The sequence below is a fragment of the Haliotis asinina genome, chromosome 5, assembly GCF_037392515.1.
Source record: "Haliotis asinina isolate JCU_RB_2024 chromosome 5, JCU_Hal_asi_v2, whole genome shotgun sequence".
In the NCBI taxonomy this organism is placed as follows: domain Eukaryota; kingdom Metazoa; phylum Mollusca; class Gastropoda; order Lepetellida; family Haliotidae; genus Haliotis; species Haliotis asinina.
Window position 1 is genome coordinate 2,135,951 of NC_090284.1, and position 24,692 is coordinate 2,160,642.

The following is a 24,692-nucleotide window of genomic DNA, read 5'->3' on the forward strand; positions in this document are numbered from 1 at the left end:
TCGAGAATAGAATTTGTTATTGTGCATTTGGAATAGTATTCATGTGTCATTTTGAGCTGGTGAAACCCTCCCAAAAAGTTGCTTGAGTCTGTTTGACTTGTCTGCCGTGAGTGCTGTGATGGCCGAGTGGTTAAGGCGTTGGACTCGAAATCCAATGGGATATTCCCGCGCAGGTTCGAATCCTGTTCACAGCGTCTTACTTTTAGTTTTGCTATTTAACTAAAGCTGACTTTCTACAAGATAGTTCCTTTACTAGTGAGGGGATATGGGAGAGCTGTGATGGCCGAGTGGTTAAGGCGTTGGACTTGAAATCCAATGGGTTATTCCCGCGCAGGTTCGAATCCTGTTCACAGTGTATCTTTTTGCATGTTGTGTGATTAACGTCTTTCTTTTGGCATCTCGTTTGAAAGGCCACTGGTGAATACTGTTGGATGACACAAAATATGACAAAAGACTGGCCCGAGTAGAAAGTAGACAGCTCAACTGTAGAGTGGGAGAAAGAAAATGAAAGAAGTCGTAGACAAAATTTAGAAAGTCAGATGAAATGTTTGTTATTTTATTTCCTCAACATTGTGTGCTGTGTATGGACGAGTGTGTCGAGGATAGAATTTGTTATTGTGCATTTGGAATAGTATTGATGTGTCATTTTGAGCTGGTGAAACCCTCCCAAAAAGTTGCTTGAGTCTGTTTGACTTGACTGCCGTGAGTGCTGTGATGGCCGAGTGGTTAAGGCGTTGGACTCGAAATCCAATGGGATATTCCCGCGCAGGTTCGAATCCTGTTCACAGCGTCTTACTTTTAGTTTTGCTATTTAACTAAAGCTGACTTTCTACAAGATAGTTCCTTTACTAGTGAGGGGATATGGGAGATCTGTGATGGCCGAGTGGTTAAGGCGTTGGACTTGAAATCCAATGGGTTATTGGCGCGCAGGTTCGAATCCTGTTCACAGCATATCTTTTTGCATGTTGTGTGATTAACGTCTTTCTTTTGGCATCTCGTTTGAAAGGCCACTGGTGAATACTGTTGGATGACACAAAATATGACAAAAGACTGGCCCGAGTAGAAAGTAGACAGCTCAACTGTAGAGTGGGAGAAAGAAAATGAAAGAAATCGTAGACAAAATTTAGAAAGTCAGATGAAATGTTTGTTAGTTTATTTCCTCAACATTGTGTGCTGTGTATGGACAAGTGTGTCGAGAATAGAATTTGTTATTGTGCATTTGGAATAGTATTCATGTGTCATTTTGAGCTGGTGAAACCCTCCCAAAAAGTTGCTTGAGTCTGTTTGACTTGTCTGCCGTGAGTGCTGTGATGGCCGAGTGGTTAAGGCGTTGGACTCGAAATCCAATGGGATATTCCCGCGCAGGTTCGAATCCTGTTCACAGCGTCTTACTTTCAGTTTTGCTATTTAACTAAAGCTGACTTTCTACAAGATAGTTCCTTTACTAGTGAGGGGATATGGGAGAGCTGTGATGGCCGAGTGGTTAAGGCGTTGGACTTGAAATCCAATGGGTTATTCCCGCGCAGGTTCGAATCCTGTTCACAGCGTATCTTTTTGCATGTTGTGTGATTAACGTCTTTCTTTTGGCATCTCGTTTGAAAGGCCACTGGTGAATACTGTTGGATGACACAAAATATGACAAAAGACTGGCCCGAGTAGAAAGTAGACAGCTCAACTGTAGAGTGGGAGAAAGAAAATGAAAGAAATCGTAGACAAAATTTAGAAAGTCAGATGAAATGTTTGTTAGTTTATTTCCTCAACATTGTGTGCTGTGTATGGACGAGTGTGTCGAGGATAGAATTTGTTATTGTGCATTTGGAATAGTATTGATGTGTCATTTTGAGCTGGTGAAACCCTCCCAAAAAGTTGCTTGAGTCTGTTTGACTTGACTGCCGTGAGTGCTGTGATGGCCGAGTGGTTAAGGCGTTGGACTCGAAATCCAATGGGATATTCCCGCGCAGGTTCGAATCCTGTTCACAGCGTCTTACTTTTAGTTTTGCTATTTAACTAAAGCTGACTTTCTACAAGATAGTTCCTTTACTAGTGAGGGGATATGGGAGATCTGTGATGGCCGAGTGGTTAAGGCGTTGGACTTGAAATCCAATGGGTTATTCCCGCGCAGGTTCGAATCCTGTTCACAGCGTATCTTTTTGCATGTTGTGTGATTAACGTCTTTCTTTTGGCATCTCGTTTGAAAGGCCACTGGTGAATACTGTTGGATGACACCAAATATGACAAAAGACTGGCCCGAGTAGAAAGTAGACAGCTCAACTGTAGAGTGGGAGAAAGAAAATGAAAGAAATCGTAGACAAAATTTAGAAAGTCAGATGAAATGTTTGTTAGTTTATTTCCTCAACATTGTGTGCTGTGTATGGACGAGTGTGTCGAGGATAGAATTTGTTATTGTGCATTTGGAATAGTATTGATGTGTCATTTTGAGCTGGTGAAACCCTCCCAAGAAGTTGCTTGAGTCTGTTTGACTTGACTGTCGTGAGTGCTGTGATGGCCGAGTGGTTAAGGCGTTGGACTCGAAATCCAATGGGATATTCCTGCGCACGTTCGAATCCTGTTCACAGCGTCTTACTTTTAGTTTTGCTATTTAACTAAAGCTGACTTTCTACAAGATAGTTCCTTTACTAGTGAGGGTATATGCGAGAGCTGTGATGGCCGAGTGGTTAAGGCGTTGGACTTGAAATCCAATGGGTTATTCCCGCGCAGGTTCGAATCCTGTTCACAGCGTATTTTTTTGCATGTTGTGTGATTAACGTCTTTTTTTTGGCATCTCGTTTGAAAGGCCACTGGTGAATACGGTTGGATGACACAAAATATGACAAAAGACTGGCCCGAGTAGAAAGTAGACAGCTCAGCTGTAGAGTGGGAGAAAGAAAATGAAAGAAATCGTAGACAAAATTTAGAAAGTCAGATGAAATGTTTGTTAGTTTATTTCCTCAACATTGTGTGCTGTGTATGGACGAGTGTGTCGAGGATAGAATTTGTTATTGTGCATTTGGAATAGTATTGATGTGTCATTTTGAGCTGGTGAAACCCTCCCCAAAAGTTGCTTGAGTCTGTTTGACTTGACTGTCGTGAGTGCTGTGATGGCCGAGTGGTTAAGGCGTTGGACTCGAAATCCAATGGGATATTCCTGCGCATGTTCGAATCCTGTTCACAGCATCTTACTTTTAGTTTTGCTATTTAACTAAAGCTGACTTTCTACAAGATAGTTCCTTTACTAGTGAGTGGATATGCGAGAGCTGTGATGGCCGAGTGGTTAAGGCGTTGGACTTGAAATCCAATGGGTTATTCCCGCGCAGGTTCGAATCCTGTTCACAGCGTATCTTTTTGCATGTTGTGTGATTAACGTCTTTCTTTTGGCATCTCGTTTGAAAGGCCACTGGTGAATACTGTTGGATGACACAAAATATGACAAAAGACTGGCCCGAGTAGAAAGTAGACAGCTCAACTGTAGAGTGGGAGAAAGAAAATGAAAGAAATCGTAGACAAAATTTAGAAAGTCAGATGAAATGTTTGTTAGTTTATTTCCTCAACATTGTGTGCTGTGTATGGACGAGTGTGTCGAGGATAGAATTTGTTATTGTGCATTTGGAATAGTATTGATGTGTCATTTTGAGCTGGTGAAACCCTCCCAAGAAGTTGCTTGAGTCTGTTTGACTTGACTGCCGTGAGTGCTGTGATGGCCGAGTGGTTAAGGCGTTGGACTCGAAATCCAATGGGATATTCCCGCGCAGGTTCGAATCCTGTTCACAGCGTCTTACTTTCAGTTTTGCTATTTAACTAAAGCTGACTTTCTACAAGATAGTTCCTTTACTAGTGAGGGGATATGGGAGAGCTGTGATGGCCGAGTGGTTAAGGCGTTGGACTTGAAATCCAATGGGTTATTCCCGCGCAGGTTCGAATCCTGTTCACAGCGTATCTTTTTGCATGTTGTGTGATTAACGTCTTTCTTTTGGCATCTCGTTTGAAAGGCCACTGGTGAATACTGTTGGATGACACAAAATATGACAAAAGACTGGCCCGAGTAGAAAGTAGACAGCTCAACTGTAGAGTGGGAGAAAGAAAATGAAAGAAATCGTAGACAAAATTTAGAAAGTCAGATGAAATGTTTGTTATTTTATTTCCTAAACATTGTGTGCTGTGTATGGACGAGTGTGTCGAGGATAGAATTTGTTATTGTGCATTTGGAATAGTATTGATGTGTCATTTTGAGCTGGTGAAACCCTCCCAAGAAGTTGCTTGAGTCTGTTTGACTTGACTGCCGTGAGTGCTGTGATGGCCGAGTGGTTAAGGCGTTGGACTCGAAATCCAATGGGATATTCCCGCGCAGGTTCGAATCCTGTTCACAGCGTCTTACTTTTAGTTTTGCTATTTAACTAAAGCTGACTTTCTACAAGATAGTTCCTTTACTAGTGAGGGGATATGGGAGATCTGTGATGGCCGAGTGGTTAAGGCGTTGGACTTGAAATCCAATGGGTTATTCCCGCGCAGGTTCGAATCCTGTTCACAGCGTATCTTTTTGCATGTTGTGTGATTAACGTCTTTCTTTTGGCATCTCGTTTGAAAGGCCACTGGTGAATACTGTTGGATGACACCAAATATGACAAAAGACTGGCCCGAGTAGAAAGTAGACAGCTCAACTGTAGAGTGGGAGAAAGAAAATGAAAGAAATCGTAGACAAAATTTAGAAAGTCAGATGAAATGTTTGTTAGTTTATTTCCTCAACATTGTGTGCTGTGTATGGACGAGTGTGTCGAGGATAGAATTTGTTATTGTGCATTTGGAATAGTATTGATGTGTCATTTTGAGCTGGTGAAACCCTCCCAAGAAGTTGCTTGAGTCTGTTTGACTTGACTGTCGTGAGTGCTGTGATGGCCGAGTGGTTAAGGCGTTGGACTCGAAATCCAATGGGATATTCCTGCGCACGTTCGAATCCTGTTCACAGCGTCTTACTTTTAGTTTTGCTATTTAACTAAAGCTGACTTTCTACAAGATAGTTCCTTTACTAGTGAGGGTATATGCGAGAGCTGTGATGGCCGAGTGGTTAAGGCGTTGGACTTGAAATCCAATGGGTTATTCCCGCGCAGGTTCGAATCCTGTTCACAGCGTATTTTTTTGCATGTTGTGTGATTAACGTCTTTTTTTTGGCATCTCGTTTGAAAGGCCACTGGTGAATACGGTTGGATGACACAAAATATGACAAAAGACTGGCCCGAGTAGAAAGTAGACAGCTCAGCTGTAGAGTGGGAGAAAGAAAATGAAAGAAATCGTAGACAAAATTTAGAAAGTCAGATGAAATGTTTGTTAGTTTATTTCCTCAACATTGTGTGCTGTGTATGGACGAGTGTGTCGAGGATAGAATTTGTTATTGTGCATTTGGAATAGTATTGATGTGTCATTTTGAGCTGGTGAAACCCTCCCCAAAAGTTGCTTGAGTCTGTTTGACTTGACTGTCGTGAGTGCTGTGATGGCCGAGTGGTTAAGGCGTTGGACTCGAAATCCAATGGGATATTCCTGCGCATGTTCGAATCCTGTTCACAGCATCTTACTTTTAGTTTTGCTATTTAACTAAAGCTGACTTTCTACAAGATAGTTCCTTTACTAGTGAGTGGATATGCGAGAGCTGTGATGGCCGAGTGGTTAAGGCGTTGGACTTGAAATCCAATGGGTTATTCCCGCGCAGGTTCGAATCCTGTTCACAGCGTATCTTTTTGCATGTTGTGTGATTAACGTCTTTCTTTTGGCATCTCGTTTGAAAGGCCACTGGTGAATACTGTTGGATGACACAAAATATGACAAAAGACTGGCCCGAGTAGAAAGTAGACAGCTCAACTGTAGAGTGGGAGAAAGAAAATGAAAGAAATCGTAGACAAAATTTAGAAAGTCAGATGAAATGTTTGTTAGTTTATTTCCTCAACATTGTGTGCTGTGTATGGACGAGTGTGTCGAGGATAGAATTTGTTATTGTGCATTTGGAATAGTATTGATGTGTCATTTTGAGCTGGTGAAACCCTCCCAAGAAGTTGCTTGAGTCTGTTTGACTTGACTGCCGTGAGTGCTGTGATGGCCGAGTGGTTAAGGCGTTGGACTCGAAATCCAATGGGATATTCCCGCGCAGGTTCGAATCCTGTTCACAGCGTCTTACTTTCAGTTTTGCTATTTAACTAAAGCTGACTTTCTACAAGATAGTTCCTTTACTAGTGAGGGGATATGGGAGAGCTGTGATGGCCGAGTGGTTAAGGCGTTGGACTTGAAATCCAATGGGTTATTCCCGCGCAGGTTCGAATCCTGTTCACAGCGTATCTTTTTGCATGTTGTGTGATTAACGTCTTTCTTTTGGCATCTCGTTTGAAAGGCCACTGGTGAATACTGTTGGATGACACAAAATATGACAAAAGACTGGCCCGAGTAGAAAGTAGACAGCTCAACTGTAGAGTGGGAGAAAGAAAATGAAAGAAATCGTAGACAAAATTTAGAAAGTCAGATGAAATGTTTGTTATTTTATTTCCTAAACATTGTGTGCTGTGTATGGACGAGTGTGTCGAGGATAGAATTTGTTATTGTGCATTTGGAATAGTATTGATGTGTCATTTTGAGCTGGTGAAACCCTCCCAAGAAGTTGCTTGAGTCTGTTTGACTTGACTGCCGTGAGTGCTGTGATGGCCGAGTGGTTAAGGCGTTGGACTCGAAATCCAATGGGATATTCCCGCGCAGGTTCGAATCCTGTTCACAGCGTCTTACTTTTAGTTTTGCTATTTAACTAAAGCTGACTTTCTACAAGATAGTTCCTTTACTAGTGAGGGGATATGGGAGATCTGTGATGGCCGAGTGGTTAAGGCGTTGGACTTGAAATCCAATGGGTTATTCCCGCGCAGGTTCGAATCCTGTTCACAGCGTATCTTTTTGCATGTTGTGTGATTAACGTCTTTCTTTTGGCATCTCGTTTGAAAGGCCACTGGTGAATACTGTTGGATGACACAAAATATGACAAAAGACTGGCCCGAGTAGAAAGTAGACAGCTCAACTGTAGAGTGGGAGAAAGAAAATGAAAGAAATCGTAGACAAAATTTAGAAAGTCAGATGAAATGTTTGTTAGTTTATTTCCTCAACATTGTGTGCTGTGTATGGACAAGTGTGTCGAGAATAGAATTTGTTATTGTGCATTTGGAATAGTATTCATGTGTCATTTTGAGCTGGTGAAACCCTCCCAAAAAGTTGCTTGAGTCTGTTTGACTTGTCTGCCGTGAGTGCTGTGATGGCCGAGTGGTTAAGGCGTTGGACTCGAAATCCAATGGGATATTCCCGCGCAGGTTCGAATCCTGTTCACAGCGTCTTACTTTTAGTTTTGCTATTTAACTAAAGCTGACTTTCTACAAGATAGTTCCTTTACTAGTGAGGGGATATGGGAGAGCTGTGATGGCCGAGTGGTTAAGGCGTTGGACTTGAAATCCAATGGGTTATTCCCGCGCAGGTTCGAATCCTGTTCACAGTGTATCTTTTTGCATGTTGTGTGATTAACGTCTTTCTTTTGGCATCTCGTTTGAAAGGCCACTGGTGAATACTGTTGGATGACACAAAATATGACAAAAGACTGGCCCGAGTAGAAAGTAGACAGCTCAACTGTAGAGTGGGAGAAAGAAAATGAAAGAAGTCGTAGACAAAATTTAGAAAGTCAGATGAAATGTTTGTTATTTTATTTCCTCAACATTGTGTGCTGTGTATGGACGAGTGTGTCGAGGATAGAATTTGTTATTGTGCATTTGGAATAGTATTGATGTGTCATTTTGAGCTGGTGAAACCCTCCCAAAAAGTTGCTTGAGTCTGTTTGACTTGACTGCCGTGAGTGCTGTGATGGCCGAGTGGTTAAGGCGTTGGACTCGAAATCCAATGGGATATTCCCGCGCAGGTTCGAATCCTGTTCACAGCGTCTTACTTTTAGTTTTGCTATTTAACTAAAGCTGACTTTCTACAAGATAGTTCCTTTACTAGTGAGGGGATATGGGAGATCTGTGATGGCCGAGTGGTTAAGGCGTTGGACTTGAAATCCAATGGGTTATTGGCGCGCAGGTTCGAATCCTGTTCACAGCATATCTTTTTGCATGTTGTGTGATTAACGTCTTTCTTTTGGCATCTCGTTTGAAAGGCCACTGGTGAATACTGTTGGATGACACAAAATATGACAAAAGACTGGCCCGAGTAGAAAGTAGACAGCTCAACTGTAGAGTGGGAGAAAGAAAATGAAAGAAATCGTAGACAAAATTTAGAAAGTCAGATGAAATGTTTGTTAGTTTATTTCCTCAACATTGTGTGCTGTGTATGGACAAGTGTGTCGAGAATAGAATTTGTTATTGTGCATTTGGAATAGTATTCATGTGTCATTTTGAGCTGGTGAAACCCTCCCAAAAAGTTGCTTGAGTCTGTTTGACTTGTCTGCCGTGAGTGCTGTGATGGCCGAGTGGTTAAGGCGTTGGACTCGAAATCCAATGGGATATTCCCGCGCAGGTTCGAATCCTGTTCACAGCGTCTTACTTTCAGTTTTGCTATTTAACTAAAGCTGACTTTCTACAAGATAGTTCCTTTACTAGTGAGGGGATATGGGAGAGCTGTGATGGCCGAGTGGTTAAGGCGTTGGACTTGAAATCCAATGGGTTATTCCCGCGCAGGTTCGAATCCTGTTCACAGCGTATCTTTTTGCATGTTGTGTGATTAACGTCTTTCTTTTGGCATCTCGTTTGAAAGGCCACTGGTGAATACTGTTGGATGACACAAAATATGACAAAAGACTGGCCCGAGTAGAAAGTAGACAGCTCAACTGTAGAGTGGGAGAAAGAAAATGAAAGAAATCGTAGACAAAATTTAGAAAGTCAGATGAAATGTTTGTTAGTTTATTTCCTCAACATTGTGTGCTGTGTATGGACGAGTGTGTCGAGGATAGAATTTGTTATTGTGCATTTGGAATAGTATTGATGTGTCATTTTGAGCTGGTGAAACCCTCCCAAGAAGTTGCTTGAGTCTGTTTGACTTGACTGCCGTGAGTGCTGTGATGGCCGAGTGGTTAAGGCGTTGGACTCGAAATCCAATGGGATATTCCCGCGCAGGTTCGAATCCTGTTCACAGCGTCTTACTTTTAGTTTTGCTATTTAACTAAAGCTGACTTTCTACAAGATAGTTCCTTTACTAGTGAGGGGATATGGGAGATCTGTGATGGCCGAGTGGTTAAGGCGTTGGACTTGAAATCCAATGGGTTATTCCCGCGCAGGTTCGAATCCTGTTCACAGCGTATCTTTTTGCATGTTGTGTGATTAACGTCTTTCTTTTGGCATCTCGTTTGAAAGGCCACTGGTGAATACTGTTGGATGACACAAAATATGACAAAAGACTGGCCCGAGTAGAAAGTAGACAGCTCAACTGTAGAGTGGGAGAAAGAAAATGAAAGAAATCGTAGACAAAATTTAGAAAGTCAGATGAAATGTTTGTTAGTTTATTTCCTCAACATTGTGTGCTGTGTATGGACAAGTGTGTCGAGAATAGAATTTGTTATTGTGCATTTGGAATAGTATTCATGTGTCATTTTGAGCTGGTGAAACCCTCCCAAAAAGTTGCTTGAGTCTGTTTGACTTGTCTGCCGTGAGTGCTGTGATGGCCGAGTGGTTAAGGCGTTGGACTCGAAATCCAATGGGATATTCCCGCGCAGGTTCGAATCCTGTTCACAGCGTCTTACTTTTAGTTTTGCTATTTAACTAAAGCTGACTTTCTACAAGATAGTTCCTTTACTAGTGAGGGGATATGTGAGATCTGTGATGGCCGAGTGGTTAAGGCGTTGGACTTGAAATCCAATGGGTTATTGGCGCGCAGGTTCGAATCCTGTTCACAGCATATCTTTTTGCATGTTGTGTGATTAACGTCTTTCTTTTGGCATCTCGTTTGAAAGGCCACTGGTGAATACTGTTGGATGACACAAAATATGACAAAAGACTGGCCCGAGTAGAAAGTAGACAGCTCAACTGTAGAGTGGGAGAAAGAAAATGAAAGAAATCGTAGACAAAATTTAGAAAGTCAGATGAAATGTTTGTTAGTTTATTTCCTCAACATTGTGTGCTGTGTATGGACAAGTGTGTCGAGAATAGAATTTGTTATTGTGCATTTGGAATAGTATTCATGTGTCATTTTGAGCTGGTGAAACCCTCCCAAAAAGTTGCTTGAGTCTGTTTGACTTGTCTGCCGTGAGTGCTGTGATGGCCGAGTGGTTAAGGCGTTGGACTCGAAATCCAATGGGATATTCCCGCGCAGGTTCGAATCCTGTTCACAGCGTCTTACTTTCAGTTTTGCTATTTAACTAAAGCTGACTTTCTACAAGATAGTTCCTTTACTAGTGAGGGGATATGGGAGAGCTGTGATGGCCGAGTGGTTAAGGCGTTGGACTTGAAATCCAATGGGTTATTCCCGCGCAGGTTCGAATCCTGTTCACAGCGTATCTTTTTGCATGTTGTGTGATTAACGTCTTTCTTTTGGCATCTCGTTTGAAAGGCCACTGGTGAATACTGTTGGATGACACAAAATATGACAAAAGACTGGCCCGAGTAGAAAGTAGACAGCTCAACTGTAGAGTGGGAGAAAGAAAATGAAAGAAATCGTAGACAAAATTTAGAAAGTCAGATGAAATGTTTGTTATTTTATTTCCTCAACATTGTGTGCTGTGTATGGACGAGTGTGTCGAGGATAGAATTTGTTATTGTGCATTTGGAATAGTATTGATGTGTCATTTTGAGCTGGTGAAACCCTCCCAAGAAGTTGCTTGAGTCTGTTTGACTTGACTGCCGTGAGTGCTGTGATGGCCGAGTGGTTAAGGCGTTGGACTCGAAATCCAATGGGATATTCCCGCGCAGGTTCGAATCCTGTTCACAGCGTCTTACTTTTAGTTTTGCTATTTAACTAAAGCTGACTTTCTACAAGATAGTTCCTTTACTAGTGAGGGGATATGGGAGATCTGTGATGGCCGAGTGGTTAAGGCGTTGGACTTGAAATCCAATGGGTTATTCCCGCGCAGGTTCGAATCCTGTTCACAGCGTATCTTTTTGCATGTTGTGTGATTAACGTCTTTCTTTTGGCATCTCGTTTGAAAGGCCACTGGTGAATACTGTTGGATGACACAAAATATGACAAAAGACTGGCCCGAGTAGAAAGTAGACAGCTCAACTGTAGAGTGGGAGAAAGAAAATGAAAGAAATCGTAGACAAAATTTAGAAAGTCAGATGAAATGTTTGTTAGTTTATTTCCTCAACATTGTGTGCTGTGTATGGACAAGTGTGTCGAGAATAGAATTTGTTATTGTGCATTTGGAATAGTATTCATGTGTCATTTTGAGCTGGTGAAACCCTCCCAAAAAGTTGCTTGAGTCTGTTTGACTTGTCTGCCGTGAGTGCTGTGATGGCCGAGTGGTTAAGGCGTTGGACTCGAAATCCAATGGGATATTCCCGCGCAGGTTCGAATCCTGTTCACAGCGTCTTACTTTTAGTTTTGCTATTTAACTAAAGCTGACTTTCTACAAGATAGTTCCTTTACTAGTGAGGGGATATGGGAGAGCTGTGATGGCCGAGTGGTTAAGGCGTTGGACTTGAAATCCAATGGGTTATTCCCGCGCAGGTTCGAATCCTGTTCACAGTGTATCTTTTTGCATGTTGTGTGATTAACGTCTTTCTTTTGGCATCTCGTTTGAAAGGCCACTGGTGAATACTGTTGGATGACACAAAATATGACAAAAGACTGGCCCGAGTAGAAAGTAGACAGCTCAACTGTAGAGTGGGAGAAAGAAAATGAAAGAAGTCGTAGACAAAATTTAGAAAGTCAGATGAAATGTTTGTTATTTTATTTCCTCAACATTGTGTGCTGTGTATGGACGAGTGTGTCGAGGATAGAATTTGTTATTGTGCATTTGGAATAGTATTGATGTGTCATTTTGAGCTGGTGAAACCCTCCCAAAAAGTTGCTTGAGTCTGTTTGACTTGACTGCCGTGAGTGCTGTGATGGCCGAGTGGTTAAGGCGTTGGACTCGAAATCCAATGGGATATTCCCGCGCAGGTTCGAATCCTGTTCACAGCGTCTTACTTTTAGTTTTGCTATTTAACTAAAGCTGACTTTCTACAAGATAGTTCCTTTACTAGTGAGGGGATATGGGAGATCTGTGATGGCCGAGTGGTTAAGGCGTTGGACTTGAAATCCAATGGGTTATTGGCGCGCAGGTTCGAATCCTGTTCACAGCATATCTTTTTGCATGTTGTGTGATTAACGTCTTTCTTTTGGCATCTCGTTTGAAAGGCCACTGGTGAATACTGTTGGATGACACAAAATATGACAAAAGACTGGCCCGAGTAGAAAGTAGACAGCTCAACTGTAGAGTGGGAGAAAGAAAATGAAAGAAATCGTAGACAAAATTTAGAAAGTCAGATGAAATGTTTGTTAGTTTATTTCCTCAACATTGTGTGCTGTGTATGGACAAGTGTGTCGAGAATAGAATTTGTTATTGTGCATTTGGAATAGCATTCATGTGTCATTTTGAGCTGGTGAAACCCTCCCAAAAAGTTGCTTGAGTCTGTTTGACTTGTCTGCCGTGAGTGCTGTGATGGCCGAGTGGTTAAGGCGTTGGACTCGAAATCCAATGGGATATTCCCGCGCAGGTTCGAATCCTGTTCACAGCGTCTTACTTTTAGTTTTGCTATTTAACTAAAGCTGACTTTCTACAAGATAGTTCCTTTACTAGTGAGGGGATATGGGAGAGCTGTGATGGCCGAGTGGTTAAGGCGTTGGACTTGAAATCCAATGGGTTATTCCCGCGCAGGTTCGAATCCTGTTCACAGCGTATCTTTTTGCATGTTGTGTGATTAACGTCTTTCTTTTGGCATCTCGTTTGAAAGGCCACTGGTGAATACTGTTGGATGACACAAAATATGACAAAAGACTGGCCCGAGTAGAAAGTAGACAGCTCAACTGTAGAGTGGGAGAAAGAAAATGAAAGAAATCGTAGACAAAATTTAGAAAGTCAGATGAAGTGTTTGTTATTTTATTTCCTAAACATTGTGTGCTGTGTATGGACGAGTGTGTCGAGGATAGAATTTGTTATTGTGCATTTGGAATAGTATTGATGTGTCATTTTGAGCTGGTGAAACCCTCCCAAGAAGTTGCTTGAGTCTGTTTGACTTGACTGCCGTGAGTGCTGTGATGGCCGAGTGGTTAAGGCGTTGGACTCGAAATCCAATGGGATATTCCCGCGCAGGTTCGAATCCTGTTCACAGCGTCTTACTTTTAGTTTTGCTATTTAACTAAAGCTGACTTTCTACAAGATAGTTCCTTTACTAGTGAGGGGATATGGGAGATCTGTGATGGCCGAGTGGTTAAGGCGTTGGACTTGAAATCCAATGGGTTATTCCCGCGCAGGTTCGAATCCTGTTCACAGCATATCTTTTTGCATGTTGTGTGATTAACGTCTTTCTTTTGGCATCTCGTTTGAAAGGCCACTGGTGAATACTGTTGGATGACACAAAATATGACAAAAGACTGGCCCGAGTAGAAAGTAGACAGCTCAACTGTAGAGTGGGAGAAAGAAAATGAAAGAAATCGTAGACAAAATTTAGAAAGTCAGATGAAATGTTTGTTAGTTTATTTCCTCAACATTGTGTGCTGTGTATGGACAAGTGTGTCGAGGATAGAATTTGTTATTGTGCATTTGGAATAGTATTCATGTGTCATTTTGAGCTGGTGAAACCCTCCCAAGAAGTTGCTTGAGTCTGTTTGACTTGACTGCCGTGAGTGCTGTGATGGCCGAGTGGTTAAGGCGTTGGACTCGAAATCCAATGGGATATTCCCGCGCAGGTTCGAATCCTGTTCACAGCGTCTTACTTTTAGTTTTGCTATTTAACTAAAGCTGACTTTCTACAAGATAGTTCCTTTACTAGTGAGGGGATGTGGGAGAGCTGTGATGGCCGAGTGGTTAAGGCGTTGGACTTGAAATCCAATGGGTTATTCCCGCGCAGGTTCGAATCCTGTTCACAGCGTATCTTTTTGCATGTTGTGTGATTAACGTCTTTCTTTTGGCATCTCGTTTGAAAGGCCACTGGTGAATACTGTTGGATGACACAAAATATGACAAAAGACTGGCCCGAGTAGAAAGTAGACAGCTCAACTGTAGAGTGGGAGAAAGAAAATGAAAGAAATCGTAGACAAAATTTAGAAAGTCAGATGAAATGTTTGTTAGTTTATTTCCTCAACATTGTGTGCTGTGTATGGACAAGTGTGTCGAGGATAGAATTTGTTATTGTGCATTTGGAATAGTATTCATGTGTCATTTTGAGCTGGTGAAACCCTCCCAAGAAGTTGCTTGAGTCTGTTTGACTTGACTGCCGTGAGTGCTGTGATGGCCGAGTGGTTAAGGCGTTGGACTCGAAATCCAATGGGATATTCCCGCGCAGGTTCGAATCCTGTTCACAGCGTCTTACTTTTAGTTTTGCTATTTAACTAAAGCTGACTTTCTACAAGATAGTTCCTTTACTAGTGAGGATATGTGGGAGAGCTGTCATGGCCGAGTGGTTAAGGCGTTGGACTTGAAATCCAATGGGTTATTCCCGCGCAGGTTCGAATCCTGTTCACAGCGTATCTTTTTGCATGTTGTGTGATTAACGTCTTTCTTTTGGCATCTCGTTTGAAAGGCCACTGGTGAATACTGTTGGATGACACAAAATATGATAAAAGACTGGCCCGAGTAGAAAGTAGACAGCTCAACTGTAGAGTGGGAGAAAGAAAATGAAAGAAGTCGTAGACAAAATTTAGAAAGTCAGATGAAATGTTTGTTATTTTATTTCCTAAACATTGTGTGCTGTGTATGGACGAGTGTGTCGAGGATAGAATTTGTTATTGTGCATTTGGAATAGTATTGATGTGTCATTTTGAGCTGGTGAAACCCTCCCAAAAAGTTGCTTGAGTCTGTTTGACTTGACTGCCGTGAGTGCTGTGATGGCCGAGTGGTTAAGGCGTTGGACTCGAAATCCAATGGGATATTCCCGCGCAGGTTCGAATCCTGTTCACAGCGTCTTACTTTTAGTTTTGCTATTTAACTAAAGCTGACTTTCTACAAGATAGTTCCTTTACTAGTGAGGGGATGTGGGAGAGCTGTGATGGACGAGTGGTTAAGGCGTTGGACTTGAAATCCAATGGGTTATTCCCGCGCAGGTTCGAATCCTGTTCACAGCGTATCTTTTTGCATGTTGTGTGATTAACGTCTTTCTTTTGGCATCTCGTTTGAAAGGCCACTGGTGAATACTGTTGGATGACACAAAATATGATAAAAGACTGGCCCGAGTAGAAAGTAGACAGCTCAACTGTAGAGTGGGAGAAAGAAAATGAAAGAAGTCGTAGACAAAATTTAGAAAGTCAGATGAAATGTTTGTTATTTTATTTCCTAAACATTGTGTGCTGTGTATGGACGAGTGTGTCGAGGATAGAATTTGTTATTGTGCATTTGGAATAGTATTCATGTGTCATTTTGAGCTGGTGAAACCCTCCCAAAAAATTGCTTGAGTCTGTTTGACTTGACTGCCGTGAGTGCTGTGATGGCCGAGTGGTTAAGGCGTTGGACTCGAAATCCAATGGGATATTCCCGCGCAGGTTCGAATCCTGTTCACAGCGTCTTACTTTTAGTTTTGCTATTTAACTAAAGCTGACTTTCTACAAGATAGTTCCTTTACTAGTGAGGGGATGTGGGAGAGCTGTGATGGCCGAGTGGTTAAGGCGTTGGACTTGAAATCCAATGGGTTATTCCCGCGCAGGTTCGAATCCTGTTCACAGCGTATCTTTTTGCATGTTGTGTGATTAACGTCTTTCTTTTGGCATCTCGTTTGAAAGGCCACTGGTGAATACTGTTGGATGACACAAAATATGACAAAAGACTGGCCCGAGTAGAAAGTAGACAGCTCAACTGTAGAGTGGGAGAAAGAAAATGAAAGAAATCGTAGACAAAATTTAGAAAGTCAGATGAAATGTTTGTTAGTTTATTTCCTCAACATTGTGTGCTGTGTATGGACAAGTGTGTCGAGGATAGAATTTGTTATTGTGCATTTGGAATAGTATTCATGTGTCATTTTGAGCTGGTGAAACCCTCCCAAGAAGTTGCTTGAGTCTGTTTGACTTGACTGCCGTGAGTGCTGTGATGGCCGAGTGGTTAAGGCGTTGGACTCGAAATCCAATGGGATATTCCCGCGCAGGTTCGAATCCTGTTCACAGCGTCTTACTTTTAGTTTTGCTATTTAACTAAAGCTGACTTTCTACAAGATAGTTCCTTTACTAGTGAGGGGATGTGGGAGAGCTGTCATGGCCGAGTGGTTAAGGCGTTGGACTTGAAATCCAATGGGTTATTCCCGCGCAGGTTCGAATCCTGTTCACAGCGTATCTTTTTGCATGTTGTGTGATTAACGTCTTTCTTTTGGCATCTCGTTTGAAAGGCCACTGGTGAATACTGTTGGATGACACAAAATATGATAAAAGACTGGCCCGAGTAGAAAGTAGACAGCTCAACTGTAGAGTGGGAGAAAGAAAATGAAAGAAGTCGTAGACAAAATTTAGAAAGTCAGATGAAATGTTTGTTATTTTATTTCCTAAACATTGTGTGCTGTGTATGGACGAGTGTGTCGAGGATAGAATTTGTTATTGTGCATTTGGAATAGTATTCATGTGTCATTTTGAGCTGGTGAAACCCTCCCAAAAAATTGCTTGAGTCTGTTTGACTTGACTGCCGTGAGTGCTGTGATGGCCGAGTGGTTAAGGCGTTGGACTCGAAATCCAATGGGATATTCCCGCGCAGGTTCGAATCCTGTTCACAGCGTCTTACTTTTAGTTTTGCTATTTAACTAAAGCTGACTTTCTACAAGATAGTTCCTTTACTAGTGAGGGGATGTGGGAGAGCTGTGATGGCCGAGTGGTTAAGGCGTTGGACTTGAAATCCAATGGGTTATTCCCGCGCAGGTTCGAATCCTGTTCACAGCGTATCTTTTTGCATGTTGTGTGATTAACGTCTTTCTTTTGGCATCTCGTTTGAAAGGCCACTGGTGAATACTGTTGGATGACACAAAATATGACAAAAGACTGGCCCGAGTAGAAAGTAGACAGCTCAACTGTAGAGTGGGAGAAAGAAAATGAAAGAAATCGTAGACAAAATTTAGAAAGTCAGATGAAATGTTTGTTAGTTTATTTCCTCAACATTGTGTGCTGTGTATGGACAAGTGTGTCGAGGATAGAATTTGTTATTGTGCATTTGGAATAGTATTCATGTGTCATTTTGAGCTGGTGAAACCCTCCCAAGAAGTTGCTTGAGTCTGTTTGACTTGACTGCCGTGAGTGCTGTGATGGCCGAGTGGTTAAGGCGTTGGACTCGAAATCCAATGGGATATTCCCGCGCAGGTTCGAATCCTGTTCACAGCGTCTTACTTTTAGTTTTGCTATTTAACTAAAGCTGACTTTCTACAAGATAGTTCCTTTACTAGTGAGGGGATGTGGGAGAGCTGTCATGGCCGAGTGGTTAAGGCGTTGGACTTGAAATCCAATGGGTTATTCCCGCGCAGGTTCGAATCCTGTTCACAGCGTATCTTTTTGCATGTTGTGTGATTAACGTCTTTCTTTTGGCATCTCGTTTGAAAGGCCACTGGTGAATACTGTTGGATGACACAAAATATGATAAAAGACTGGCCCGAGTAGAAAGTAGACAGCTCAACTGTAGAGTGGGAGAAAGAAAATGAAAGAAGTCGTAGACAAAATTTAGAAAGTCAGATGAAATGTTTGTTATTTTATTTCCTAAACATTGTGTGCTGTGTATGGACGAGTGTGTCGAGGATAGAATTTGTTATTGTGCATTTGGAATAGTATTGATGTGTCATTTTGAGCTGGTGAAACCCTCCCAAAAAGTTGCTTGAGTCTGTTTGACTTGACTGCCGTGAGTGCTGTGATGGCCGAGTGGTTAAGGCGTTGGACTCGAAATCCAATGGGATATTCCCGCGCAGGTTCGAATCCTGTTCACAGCGTCTTACTTTTAGTTTTGCTATTTAACTAAAGCTGACTTTCTACAAGATAGTTCCTTTACTAGTGAGGGGATGTGGGAGAGCTGTGATGGACGAGTGGTTAAGGCGTTGGACTTGAAATCCAATGGGTTATTCCCGCGCAGGTTCGAATCCTGTTCACAGCGTATCTTTTTGCATGTTGTGTGATTAACGTCTTTCTTTTGGCATCTCGTTTGAAAGGCCACTGGTGAATACTGTTGGATGACACAAAATATGATAAAAGACTGGCCCGAGTAGAAAGTAGACAGCTCAACTGTAGAGTGGGAGAAAGAAAATGAAAGAAGTCGTAGACAAAATTTAGAAAGTCAGATGAAATGTTTGTTATTTTATTTCCTAAACATTGTGTGCTGTGTATGGACGAGTGTGTCGAGGATAGAATTTGTTATTGTGCATTTGGAATAGTATTGATGTGTCATTTTGAGCTGGTGAAACCCTCCCAAAAAATTGCTTGAGTCTGTTTGACTTGACTGCCGTGAGTGCTGTGATGGCCGAGTGGTTAAGGCGTTGGACTCGAAATCCAATGGGATATTCCCGCGCAGGTTCGAATCCTGTTCACAGCGTCTTACTTTTAGTTTTGCTATTTAACTAAAGCTGACTTTCTACAAGATAGTTCCTTTACTAGTGAGGGGATATGGGAGATCTGTGATGGCCGAGTGGTTAAGGCGTTGGACTTGAAATCCAATGGGTTATTCCCGCGCAGGTTCGAATCCTGTTCACAGCATATCTTTTTGCATGTTGTGTGATTAACGTCTTTCTTTTGGCATCTCGTTTGAAAGGCCACTGGTGAATACTGTTGGATGACACAAAATATGACAAAAGACTGGCCCGAGTAGAAAGTAGACAGCTCAACTGTAGAGTGGGAGAAAGAAAATGAAAGAAATCGTAGACAAAATTTAGAAAGTCAGATGAAATGTTTGTTAGTTTATTTCCTCAACATTGTGTGCTGTGTATGGACAAGTGTGTCGAGGATAGAATTTGTTATTGTGCATTTGGAATAGTATTCATGTGTCATTTTGAGCTGGTGAAACCCTCCCAAGAAGTTGCTTGAGTCTGTTTGACTTGACTGCCGTGAGTGCTGTGATGGCCGAGTGGTTAAGGCGTTGGACTCGAAATCCAATGGGATATTCCCGCGCAGGTTCGAATCCTGTTCACAGCGTCTTACTTTTAGTTTTGCTATTTAACTAAAGCTGACTTTCTACAAGATAGTTCCTTTACTAGTGAGGGGATGTGGGAGAGCTGTGATGGCCGAGTGGTTAAGGCGTTGGACTTGAAATCCAATGGGTTATTCCCGCGCAGGTTCGAATCCTGTTCACAGCGTATCTTTTTGCATGTTGTGTGATTAACGTCTTTCTTTTGGCATCTCGTTTGAAAGGCCACAGGTGAATACTGTTGGATGACACAAAATATGACAAAAGACTGGCCCGAGTAGAAAGTAGACAGCTCAACTGTAGAGTGGGAGAAAGAAAATGAAAGAAATCGTAGACAAAATTTAGAAAGTCAGATGAAATGTTTGTTATTTTATTTCCTAAACATTGTGTGCTGTGTATGGACGAGTGTGTCGAGGATAGAATTTGTTATTGTGCATTTGGAATAGTATTGATGTGTCATTTTGAGCTGGTGAAACCCTCCCAAGAAGTTGCTTGAGTCTGTTTGACTTGACTGTCGTGAGTGCTGTGATGGCCGAGTGGTTAAGGCGTTGGACTCGAAATCCAATGGGATATTCCTGCGCACATTCGAATCCTGTTCACAGCGTCTTACTTTTAGTTTTGCTATTTAACTAAAGCTGACTTTCTACAAGATAGTTCCTTTACTAGTGAGTGGATATGCGAGAGCTGTGATGGCCGAGTGGTTAAGGCGTTGGACTTGAAATCCAATGGGTTATTCCCGCGCAGGTTCGAATCCTGTTCACAGCGTATCTTTTTGCATGTTGTGTGATTAACGTCTTTCTTTTGGCATCTCGTTTGAAAGGCCACTGGTGAATACTGTTGGATGACACAAAATATGACAAAAGACTGGCCCGAGTAGAAAGTAGACAGCTCAACTGTAGAGTGGGAGAAAGAAAATGAAAGAAATCGTAGACAAAATTTAGAAAGTCAGATGAAATGTTTGTTATTTTATTTCCTAAACATTGTGTGCTGTGTATGGACGAGTGTGTCGAGGATAGAATTTGTTATTGTGCATTTGGAATAGTATTGATGTGTCATTTTGAGCTGGTGAAACCCTCCCAAGAAGTTGCTTGAGTCTGTTTGACTTGACTGCCGTGAGTGCTGTGATGGCCGAGTGGTTAAGGCGTTGGACTCGAAATCCAATGGGATATTCCCGCGCAGGTTCGAATCCTGTTCACAGCGTCTTACTTTTAGTTTTGCTATTTAACTAAAGCTGACTTTCTACAAGATAGTTCCTTTACTAGTGAGGGGATATGGGAGAGCTGTGATGGCCGAGTGGTTAAGGCGTTGGACTTGAAATCCAATGGGTTATTCCCGCGCAGGTTCGAATCCTGTTCACAGCGTATCTTTTTGCATGTTGTGTGATTAACGTCTTTCTTTTGGCATCTCGTTTGAAAGGCCACTGGTGAATACTGTTGGATGACACAAAATATGACAAAAGACTGGCCCGAGTAGAAAGTAGACAGCTCAACTGTAGAGTGGGAGAAAGAAAATGAAAGAAATCGTAGACAAAATTTAGAAAGTCAGATGAAATGTTTGTTAGTTTATTTCCTAAACATTGTGTGCTGTGTATGGACGAGTGTGTCGAGGATAGAATTTGTTATTGTGCATTTGGAATAGTATTGATGTGTCATTTTGAGCTGGTGAAACCCTCCCAAGAAGTTGCTTGAGTCTGTTTGACTTGACTGTCGTGAGTGCTGTGATGGCCGAGTGGTTAAGGCGTTGGACTCGAAATCCAATGGGATATTCCCGCGCAGGTTCGAATCCTGTTCACAGCGTCTTACTTTTAGTTTTGCTATTTAACTAAAGCTGACTTTCTACAAGATAGTTCCTTTACTAGTGAGGGGATATGGGAGAGCTGTGATGGCCGAGTGGTTAAGGCGTTGGACTTGAAATCCAATGGGTTATTCCCGCGCAGGTTCGAATCCTGTTCACAGCGTATCTTTTTGCATGTTGTGTGATTAACGTCTTTCTTTTGGCATCTCGTTTGAAAGGCCACTGGTGAATACTGTTGGATGACACAAAATATGACAAAAGACTGGCCCGAGTAGAAAGTAGACAGCTCAACTGTAGAGTGGGAGAAAGAAAATGAAAGAAATCGTAGACAAAATTTAGAAAGTCAGATGAAATGTTTGTTAGTTTATTTCCTCAACATTGTGTGCTGTGTATGGACAAGTGTGTCGAGAATAGAATTTGTTATTGTGCATTTGGAATAGTATTCATGTGTCATTTTGAGCTGGTGAAACCCTCCCAAAAAGTTGCTTGAGTCTGTTTGACTTGTCTGCCGTGAGTGCTGTGATGGCCGAGTGGTTAAGGCGTTGGACTCGAAATCCAATGGGATATTCCCGCGCAGGTTCGAATCCTGTTCACAGCGTCTTACTTTTAGTTTTGCTAATAACTAAAGCTGACTTTCTACAAGATAGTTCCTTTACTAGTGAGGGGATATGGGAGAGCTGTGATGGCCGAGTGGTTAAGGCGTTGGACTTGAAATCCAATGGGTTATTCCCGCGCAGGTTCGAATCCTGTTCACAGCGTATCTTTTTGCATGTTGTGTGATTAACGTCTTTCTTTTGGCATCTCGTTTGAAAGGCCACTGGTGAATACTGTTGGATGACACAAAATATGACAAAAGACTGGCCCGAGTAGAAAGTAGACAGCTCAACTGTAGAGTGGGAGAAAGAAAATGAAAGAAATCGTAGACAAAATTTAGAAAGTCAGATGAAATGTTTGTTAGTTTATTTCCTCAACATTGTGTGCTGTGTATGGACAAGTGTGTCGAGAATAGAATTTGTTATTGTGCATTTGGAATAGTATTCATGTGTCATTTTGAGCTGGTGAAACCCTCCCAAAAAGTTGCTTGAGTCTGTTTGACTTGTCTGCCGTGAGTGCTGTGATGGCCGAGTGGTTAAGGCGTTGGACTCGAAATCCAATGGGATATTCCCGCGCAGGTTCGAATCCTGTTCACAGCGTCTTACTTTTAGTTTTGCTAATAACTAAAGCTGACTTTCTACAAGATAGTTCCTTTACTAGTGAGGGGATATGGGAGAGCTGTGATGGCCGAGTGGTTAAGGCGTTGGACTTGAAATCCAATGGGTTATTCCCGCGCAGGTTCGAATCCTGTTCACAGCGTATCTTTTTGCATGTTGTGTGATTAACGTCTTTCTTTTGGCATCTCGTTTGAAAGGCCACTGGTGAATACTGTTGGATGACACAAAATATGACAAAAGACTGGCCCGAGTAGAAAGTAGACAGCTCAACTGTAGAGTGGGAGAAAGAAAATGAAAGAAATCGTAGACAAAATTTAGAAAGTCAGATGAAATGTTTGTTAGTTTATTTCCTCAACATTGTGTGCTGTGTATGGACAAGTGTGTCGAGAATAGAATTTGTTATTGTGCATTTGGAATAGTATTCATGTGTCATTTTGAGCTGGTGAAACCCTCCCAAAAAGTTGCTTGAGTCTGTTTGACTTGTCTGCCGTGAGTGCTGTGATGGCCGAGTGGTTAAGGCGTTGGACTCGAAATCCAATGGGATATTCCCGCGCAGGTTCGAATCCTGTTCACAGCGTCTTACTTTTAGTTTTGCTAATAACTAAAGCTGACTTTCTACAAGATAGTTCCTTTACTAGTGAGGGGATATGGGAGAGCTGTGATGGCCGAGTGGTTAAGGCGTTGGACTTGAAATCCAATGGGTTATTCCCGCGCAGGTTCGAATCCTGTTCACAGCGTATCTTTTTGCATGTTGTGTGATTAACGTCTTTCTTTTGGCATCTCGTTTGAAAGGCCACTGGTGAATACTGTTGGATGACACAAAATATGACAAAAGACTGGCCCGAGTAGAAAGTAGACAGCTCAACTGTAGAGTGGGAGAAAGAAAATGAAAGAAATCGTAGACAAAATTTAGAAAGTCAGATGAAATGTTTGTTAGTTTATTTCCTCAACATTGTGTGCTGTGTATGGACAAGTGTGTCGAGAATAGAATTTGTTATTGTGCATTTGGAATAGTATTCATGTGTCATTTTGAGCTGGTGAAACCCTCCCAAAAAGTTGCTTGAGTCTGTTTGACTTGACTGCCGTGAGTGCTGTGATGGCCGAGTGGTTAAGGCGTTGGACTCGAAATCCAATGGGATATTCCCGCGCAGGTTCGAATCCTGTTCACAGCGTCTTACTTTTAGTTTTGCTATTTAACTAAAGCTGACTTTCTACAAGATAGTTCCTTTACTAGTGAGGGGATATGGGAGAGCTGTGATGGCCGAGTGGTTAAGGCGTTGGACTTGAAATCCAATGGGTTATTCCCGCGCAGGTTCGAATCCTGTTCACAGCATATCTTTTTGCATGTTGTGTGATTAACGTCTTTCTTTTGGCATCTCGTTTGAAAGGCCACTGGTGAATACTGTTGGATGACACAAAATATGACAAAAGACTGGCCCGAGTAGAAAGTAGACAGCTCAACTGTAGAGTGGGAGAAAGAAAATGAAAGAAATCGTAGACAAAATTTAGAAAGTCAGATGAAATGTTTGTTAGTTTATTTCCTCAACATTGTGTGCTGTGTATGGACAAGTGTGTCGAGGATAGAATTTGTTATTGTGCATTTGGAATAGTATTCATGTGTCATTTTGAGCTGGTGAAACCCTCCCAAGAAGTTGCTTGAGTCTGTTTGACTTGACTGCCGTGAGTGCTGTGATGGCCGAGTGGTTAAGGCGTTGGACTCGAAATCCAATGGGATATTCCCGCGCAGGTTCGAATCCTGTTCACAGCGTCTTACTTTTAGTTTTGCTATTTAACTAAAGCTGACTTTCTACAAGATAGTTCCTTTACTAGTGAGGGGATATGGGAGATCTGTGATGGCCGAGTGGTTAAGGCGTTGGACTTGAAATCCAATGGGTTATTCCCGCGCAGGTTCGAATCCTGTTCACAGCATATCTTTTTGCATGTTGTGTGATTAACGTCTTTCTTTTGGCATCTCGTTTGAAAGGCCACTGGTGAATACTGTTGGATGACACAAAATATGACAAAAGACTGGCCCGAGTAGAAAGTAGACAGCTCAACTGTAGAGTGGGAGAAAGAAAATGAAAGAAATCGTAGACAAAATTTAGAAAGTCAGATGAAATGTTTGTTAGTTTATTTCCTCAACATTGTGTGCTGTGTATGGACAAGTGTGTCGAGGATAGAATTTGTTATTGTGCATTTGGAATAGTATTCATGTGTCATTTTGAGCTGGTGAAACCCTCCCAAGAAGTTGCTTGAGTCTGTTTGACTTGACTGCCGTGAGTGCTGTGATGGCCGAGTGGTTAAGGCGTTGGACTCGAAATCCAATGGGATATTCCCGCGCAGGTTCGAATCCTGTTCACAGCGTCTTACTTTTAGTTTTGCTATTTAACTAAAGCTGACTTTCTACAAGATAGTTCCTTTACTAGTGA

General features: G+C 42.0%; 58 non-coding genes across 58 annotated transcripts; all 58 read left to right on the top strand.

The window, feature by feature from the left end:
- Positions 1-112: 112 nt before the first annotated feature.
- Trnas-cga (transfer RNA serine (anticodon CGA)) lies at positions 113-194 on the top strand. The gene has a single exon. It is a non-coding gene; the product is annotated as a tRNA-Ser (tRNA).
- A 514-nt stretch (positions 195-708) lies between these two features.
- Positions 709-790, top strand: Trnas-cga (transfer RNA serine (anticodon CGA)). Its single transcript has one exon. It is a non-coding gene; the product is annotated as a tRNA-Ser (tRNA).
- Positions 791-1,304: 514 nt separating this feature from the next.
- Positions 1,305-1,386, top strand: Trnas-cga (transfer RNA serine (anticodon CGA)). Its single transcript has one exon. It is a non-coding gene; the product is annotated as a tRNA-Ser (tRNA).
- A 79-nt stretch (positions 1,387-1,465) lies between these two features.
- On the top strand, positions 1,466-1,547 carry Trnas-uga (transfer RNA serine (anticodon UGA)). Its single transcript has one exon. It is a non-coding gene; the product is annotated as a tRNA-Ser (tRNA).
- A 353-nt stretch (positions 1,548-1,900) lies between these two features.
- On the top strand, positions 1,901-1,982 carry Trnas-cga (transfer RNA serine (anticodon CGA)). The gene has a single exon. It is a non-coding gene; the product is annotated as a tRNA-Ser (tRNA).
- A 675-nt stretch (positions 1,983-2,657) lies between these two features.
- Trnas-uga (transfer RNA serine (anticodon UGA)) lies at positions 2,658-2,739 on the top strand. The gene has a single exon. It is a non-coding gene; the product is annotated as a tRNA-Ser (tRNA).
- A 514-nt stretch (positions 2,740-3,253) lies between these two features.
- Trnas-uga (transfer RNA serine (anticodon UGA)) lies at positions 3,254-3,335 on the top strand. The gene has a single exon. It is a non-coding gene; the product is annotated as a tRNA-Ser (tRNA).
- A 353-nt stretch (positions 3,336-3,688) lies between these two features.
- Trnas-cga (transfer RNA serine (anticodon CGA)) lies at positions 3,689-3,770 on the top strand. The gene has a single exon. It is a non-coding gene; the product is annotated as a tRNA-Ser (tRNA).
- A 79-nt stretch (positions 3,771-3,849) lies between these two features.
- Positions 3,850-3,931, top strand: Trnas-uga (transfer RNA serine (anticodon UGA)). The gene has a single exon. It is a non-coding gene; the product is annotated as a tRNA-Ser (tRNA).
- Positions 3,932-4,284: 353 nt separating this feature from the next.
- Trnas-cga (transfer RNA serine (anticodon CGA)) lies at positions 4,285-4,366 on the top strand. The gene has a single exon. It is a non-coding gene; the product is annotated as a tRNA-Ser (tRNA).
- Positions 4,367-5,041: 675 nt separating this feature from the next.
- On the top strand, positions 5,042-5,123 carry Trnas-uga (transfer RNA serine (anticodon UGA)). The gene has a single exon. It is a non-coding gene; the product is annotated as a tRNA-Ser (tRNA).
- Positions 5,124-5,637: 514 nt separating this feature from the next.
- Trnas-uga (transfer RNA serine (anticodon UGA)) lies at positions 5,638-5,719 on the top strand. The gene has a single exon. It is a non-coding gene; the product is annotated as a tRNA-Ser (tRNA).
- Positions 5,720-6,072: 353 nt separating this feature from the next.
- Trnas-cga (transfer RNA serine (anticodon CGA)) lies at positions 6,073-6,154 on the top strand. Its single transcript has one exon. It is a non-coding gene; the product is annotated as a tRNA-Ser (tRNA).
- A 79-nt stretch (positions 6,155-6,233) lies between these two features.
- Trnas-uga (transfer RNA serine (anticodon UGA)) lies at positions 6,234-6,315 on the top strand. Its single transcript has one exon. It is a non-coding gene; the product is annotated as a tRNA-Ser (tRNA).
- Positions 6,316-6,668: 353 nt separating this feature from the next.
- Positions 6,669-6,750, top strand: Trnas-cga (transfer RNA serine (anticodon CGA)). Its single transcript has one exon. It is a non-coding gene; the product is annotated as a tRNA-Ser (tRNA).
- A 514-nt stretch (positions 6,751-7,264) lies between these two features.
- Positions 7,265-7,346, top strand: Trnas-cga (transfer RNA serine (anticodon CGA)). The gene has a single exon. It is a non-coding gene; the product is annotated as a tRNA-Ser (tRNA).
- Positions 7,347-7,860: 514 nt separating this feature from the next.
- Trnas-cga (transfer RNA serine (anticodon CGA)) lies at positions 7,861-7,942 on the top strand. The gene has a single exon. It is a non-coding gene; the product is annotated as a tRNA-Ser (tRNA).
- Positions 7,943-8,456: 514 nt separating this feature from the next.
- Trnas-cga (transfer RNA serine (anticodon CGA)) lies at positions 8,457-8,538 on the top strand. The gene has a single exon. It is a non-coding gene; the product is annotated as a tRNA-Ser (tRNA).
- A 79-nt stretch (positions 8,539-8,617) lies between these two features.
- On the top strand, positions 8,618-8,699 carry Trnas-uga (transfer RNA serine (anticodon UGA)). The gene has a single exon. It is a non-coding gene; the product is annotated as a tRNA-Ser (tRNA).
- Positions 8,700-9,052: 353 nt separating this feature from the next.
- Positions 9,053-9,134, top strand: Trnas-cga (transfer RNA serine (anticodon CGA)). The gene has a single exon. It is a non-coding gene; the product is annotated as a tRNA-Ser (tRNA).
- Positions 9,135-9,648: 514 nt separating this feature from the next.
- On the top strand, positions 9,649-9,730 carry Trnas-cga (transfer RNA serine (anticodon CGA)). The gene has a single exon. It is a non-coding gene; the product is annotated as a tRNA-Ser (tRNA).
- A 514-nt stretch (positions 9,731-10,244) lies between these two features.
- Trnas-cga (transfer RNA serine (anticodon CGA)) lies at positions 10,245-10,326 on the top strand. The gene has a single exon. It is a non-coding gene; the product is annotated as a tRNA-Ser (tRNA).
- A 79-nt stretch (positions 10,327-10,405) lies between these two features.
- On the top strand, positions 10,406-10,487 carry Trnas-uga (transfer RNA serine (anticodon UGA)). Its single transcript has one exon. It is a non-coding gene; the product is annotated as a tRNA-Ser (tRNA).
- A 353-nt stretch (positions 10,488-10,840) lies between these two features.
- Positions 10,841-10,922, top strand: Trnas-cga (transfer RNA serine (anticodon CGA)). Its single transcript has one exon. It is a non-coding gene; the product is annotated as a tRNA-Ser (tRNA).
- Positions 10,923-11,436: 514 nt separating this feature from the next.
- Trnas-cga (transfer RNA serine (anticodon CGA)) lies at positions 11,437-11,518 on the top strand. Its single transcript has one exon. It is a non-coding gene; the product is annotated as a tRNA-Ser (tRNA).
- A 514-nt stretch (positions 11,519-12,032) lies between these two features.
- On the top strand, positions 12,033-12,114 carry Trnas-cga (transfer RNA serine (anticodon CGA)). The gene has a single exon. It is a non-coding gene; the product is annotated as a tRNA-Ser (tRNA).
- A 514-nt stretch (positions 12,115-12,628) lies between these two features.
- Trnas-cga (transfer RNA serine (anticodon CGA)) lies at positions 12,629-12,710 on the top strand. Its single transcript has one exon. It is a non-coding gene; the product is annotated as a tRNA-Ser (tRNA).
- A 79-nt stretch (positions 12,711-12,789) lies between these two features.
- Positions 12,790-12,871, top strand: Trnas-uga (transfer RNA serine (anticodon UGA)). Its single transcript has one exon. It is a non-coding gene; the product is annotated as a tRNA-Ser (tRNA).
- Positions 12,872-13,224: 353 nt separating this feature from the next.
- On the top strand, positions 13,225-13,306 carry Trnas-cga (transfer RNA serine (anticodon CGA)). The gene has a single exon. It is a non-coding gene; the product is annotated as a tRNA-Ser (tRNA).
- Positions 13,307-13,820: 514 nt separating this feature from the next.
- On the top strand, positions 13,821-13,902 carry Trnas-cga (transfer RNA serine (anticodon CGA)). Its single transcript has one exon. It is a non-coding gene; the product is annotated as a tRNA-Ser (tRNA).
- A 79-nt stretch (positions 13,903-13,981) lies between these two features.
- Trnas-uga (transfer RNA serine (anticodon UGA)) lies at positions 13,982-14,063 on the top strand. Its single transcript has one exon. It is a non-coding gene; the product is annotated as a tRNA-Ser (tRNA).
- A 353-nt stretch (positions 14,064-14,416) lies between these two features.
- Trnas-cga (transfer RNA serine (anticodon CGA)) lies at positions 14,417-14,498 on the top strand. Its single transcript has one exon. It is a non-coding gene; the product is annotated as a tRNA-Ser (tRNA).
- Positions 14,499-15,012: 514 nt separating this feature from the next.
- Positions 15,013-15,094, top strand: Trnas-cga (transfer RNA serine (anticodon CGA)). Its single transcript has one exon. It is a non-coding gene; the product is annotated as a tRNA-Ser (tRNA).
- Positions 15,095-15,608: 514 nt separating this feature from the next.
- On the top strand, positions 15,609-15,690 carry Trnas-cga (transfer RNA serine (anticodon CGA)). The gene has a single exon. It is a non-coding gene; the product is annotated as a tRNA-Ser (tRNA).
- A 79-nt stretch (positions 15,691-15,769) lies between these two features.
- Positions 15,770-15,851, top strand: Trnas-uga (transfer RNA serine (anticodon UGA)). Its single transcript has one exon. It is a non-coding gene; the product is annotated as a tRNA-Ser (tRNA).
- A 353-nt stretch (positions 15,852-16,204) lies between these two features.
- Positions 16,205-16,286, top strand: Trnas-cga (transfer RNA serine (anticodon CGA)). The gene has a single exon. It is a non-coding gene; the product is annotated as a tRNA-Ser (tRNA).
- Positions 16,287-16,800: 514 nt separating this feature from the next.
- On the top strand, positions 16,801-16,882 carry Trnas-cga (transfer RNA serine (anticodon CGA)). Its single transcript has one exon. It is a non-coding gene; the product is annotated as a tRNA-Ser (tRNA).
- Positions 16,883-16,961: 79 nt separating this feature from the next.
- Trnas-uga (transfer RNA serine (anticodon UGA)) lies at positions 16,962-17,043 on the top strand. Its single transcript has one exon. It is a non-coding gene; the product is annotated as a tRNA-Ser (tRNA).
- Positions 17,044-17,396: 353 nt separating this feature from the next.
- On the top strand, positions 17,397-17,478 carry Trnas-cga (transfer RNA serine (anticodon CGA)). The gene has a single exon. It is a non-coding gene; the product is annotated as a tRNA-Ser (tRNA).
- A 514-nt stretch (positions 17,479-17,992) lies between these two features.
- Positions 17,993-18,074, top strand: Trnas-cga (transfer RNA serine (anticodon CGA)). The gene has a single exon. It is a non-coding gene; the product is annotated as a tRNA-Ser (tRNA).
- Positions 18,075-18,588: 514 nt separating this feature from the next.
- Positions 18,589-18,670, top strand: Trnas-cga (transfer RNA serine (anticodon CGA)). Its single transcript has one exon. It is a non-coding gene; the product is annotated as a tRNA-Ser (tRNA).
- Positions 18,671-19,184: 514 nt separating this feature from the next.
- Trnas-cga (transfer RNA serine (anticodon CGA)) lies at positions 19,185-19,266 on the top strand. The gene has a single exon. It is a non-coding gene; the product is annotated as a tRNA-Ser (tRNA).
- A 79-nt stretch (positions 19,267-19,345) lies between these two features.
- Trnas-uga (transfer RNA serine (anticodon UGA)) lies at positions 19,346-19,427 on the top strand. Its single transcript has one exon. It is a non-coding gene; the product is annotated as a tRNA-Ser (tRNA).
- Positions 19,428-19,941: 514 nt separating this feature from the next.
- Positions 19,942-20,023, top strand: Trnas-uga (transfer RNA serine (anticodon UGA)). Its single transcript has one exon. It is a non-coding gene; the product is annotated as a tRNA-Ser (tRNA).
- Positions 20,024-20,376: 353 nt separating this feature from the next.
- Trnas-cga (transfer RNA serine (anticodon CGA)) lies at positions 20,377-20,458 on the top strand. Its single transcript has one exon. It is a non-coding gene; the product is annotated as a tRNA-Ser (tRNA).
- Positions 20,459-20,537: 79 nt separating this feature from the next.
- Positions 20,538-20,619, top strand: Trnas-uga (transfer RNA serine (anticodon UGA)). The gene has a single exon. It is a non-coding gene; the product is annotated as a tRNA-Ser (tRNA).
- A 353-nt stretch (positions 20,620-20,972) lies between these two features.
- On the top strand, positions 20,973-21,054 carry Trnas-cga (transfer RNA serine (anticodon CGA)). The gene has a single exon. It is a non-coding gene; the product is annotated as a tRNA-Ser (tRNA).
- A 79-nt stretch (positions 21,055-21,133) lies between these two features.
- Trnas-uga (transfer RNA serine (anticodon UGA)) lies at positions 21,134-21,215 on the top strand. Its single transcript has one exon. It is a non-coding gene; the product is annotated as a tRNA-Ser (tRNA).
- A 353-nt stretch (positions 21,216-21,568) lies between these two features.
- On the top strand, positions 21,569-21,650 carry Trnas-cga (transfer RNA serine (anticodon CGA)). Its single transcript has one exon. It is a non-coding gene; the product is annotated as a tRNA-Ser (tRNA).
- A 78-nt stretch (positions 21,651-21,728) lies between these two features.
- Trnas-uga (transfer RNA serine (anticodon UGA)) lies at positions 21,729-21,810 on the top strand. Its single transcript has one exon. It is a non-coding gene; the product is annotated as a tRNA-Ser (tRNA).
- A 353-nt stretch (positions 21,811-22,163) lies between these two features.
- On the top strand, positions 22,164-22,245 carry Trnas-cga (transfer RNA serine (anticodon CGA)). Its single transcript has one exon. It is a non-coding gene; the product is annotated as a tRNA-Ser (tRNA).
- Positions 22,246-22,323: 78 nt separating this feature from the next.
- On the top strand, positions 22,324-22,405 carry Trnas-uga (transfer RNA serine (anticodon UGA)). Its single transcript has one exon. It is a non-coding gene; the product is annotated as a tRNA-Ser (tRNA).
- A 353-nt stretch (positions 22,406-22,758) lies between these two features.
- Positions 22,759-22,840, top strand: Trnas-cga (transfer RNA serine (anticodon CGA)). The gene has a single exon. It is a non-coding gene; the product is annotated as a tRNA-Ser (tRNA).
- A 78-nt stretch (positions 22,841-22,918) lies between these two features.
- Positions 22,919-23,000, top strand: Trnas-uga (transfer RNA serine (anticodon UGA)). Its single transcript has one exon. It is a non-coding gene; the product is annotated as a tRNA-Ser (tRNA).
- Positions 23,001-23,353: 353 nt separating this feature from the next.
- On the top strand, positions 23,354-23,435 carry Trnas-cga (transfer RNA serine (anticodon CGA)). Its single transcript has one exon. It is a non-coding gene; the product is annotated as a tRNA-Ser (tRNA).
- A 79-nt stretch (positions 23,436-23,514) lies between these two features.
- Trnas-uga (transfer RNA serine (anticodon UGA)) lies at positions 23,515-23,596 on the top strand. Its single transcript has one exon. It is a non-coding gene; the product is annotated as a tRNA-Ser (tRNA).
- A 353-nt stretch (positions 23,597-23,949) lies between these two features.
- Positions 23,950-24,031, top strand: Trnas-cga (transfer RNA serine (anticodon CGA)). Its single transcript has one exon. It is a non-coding gene; the product is annotated as a tRNA-Ser (tRNA).
- A 514-nt stretch (positions 24,032-24,545) lies between these two features.
- Positions 24,546-24,627, top strand: Trnas-cga (transfer RNA serine (anticodon CGA)). Its single transcript has one exon. It is a non-coding gene; the product is annotated as a tRNA-Ser (tRNA).
- Positions 24,628-24,692: the final 65 nt, after the last annotated feature.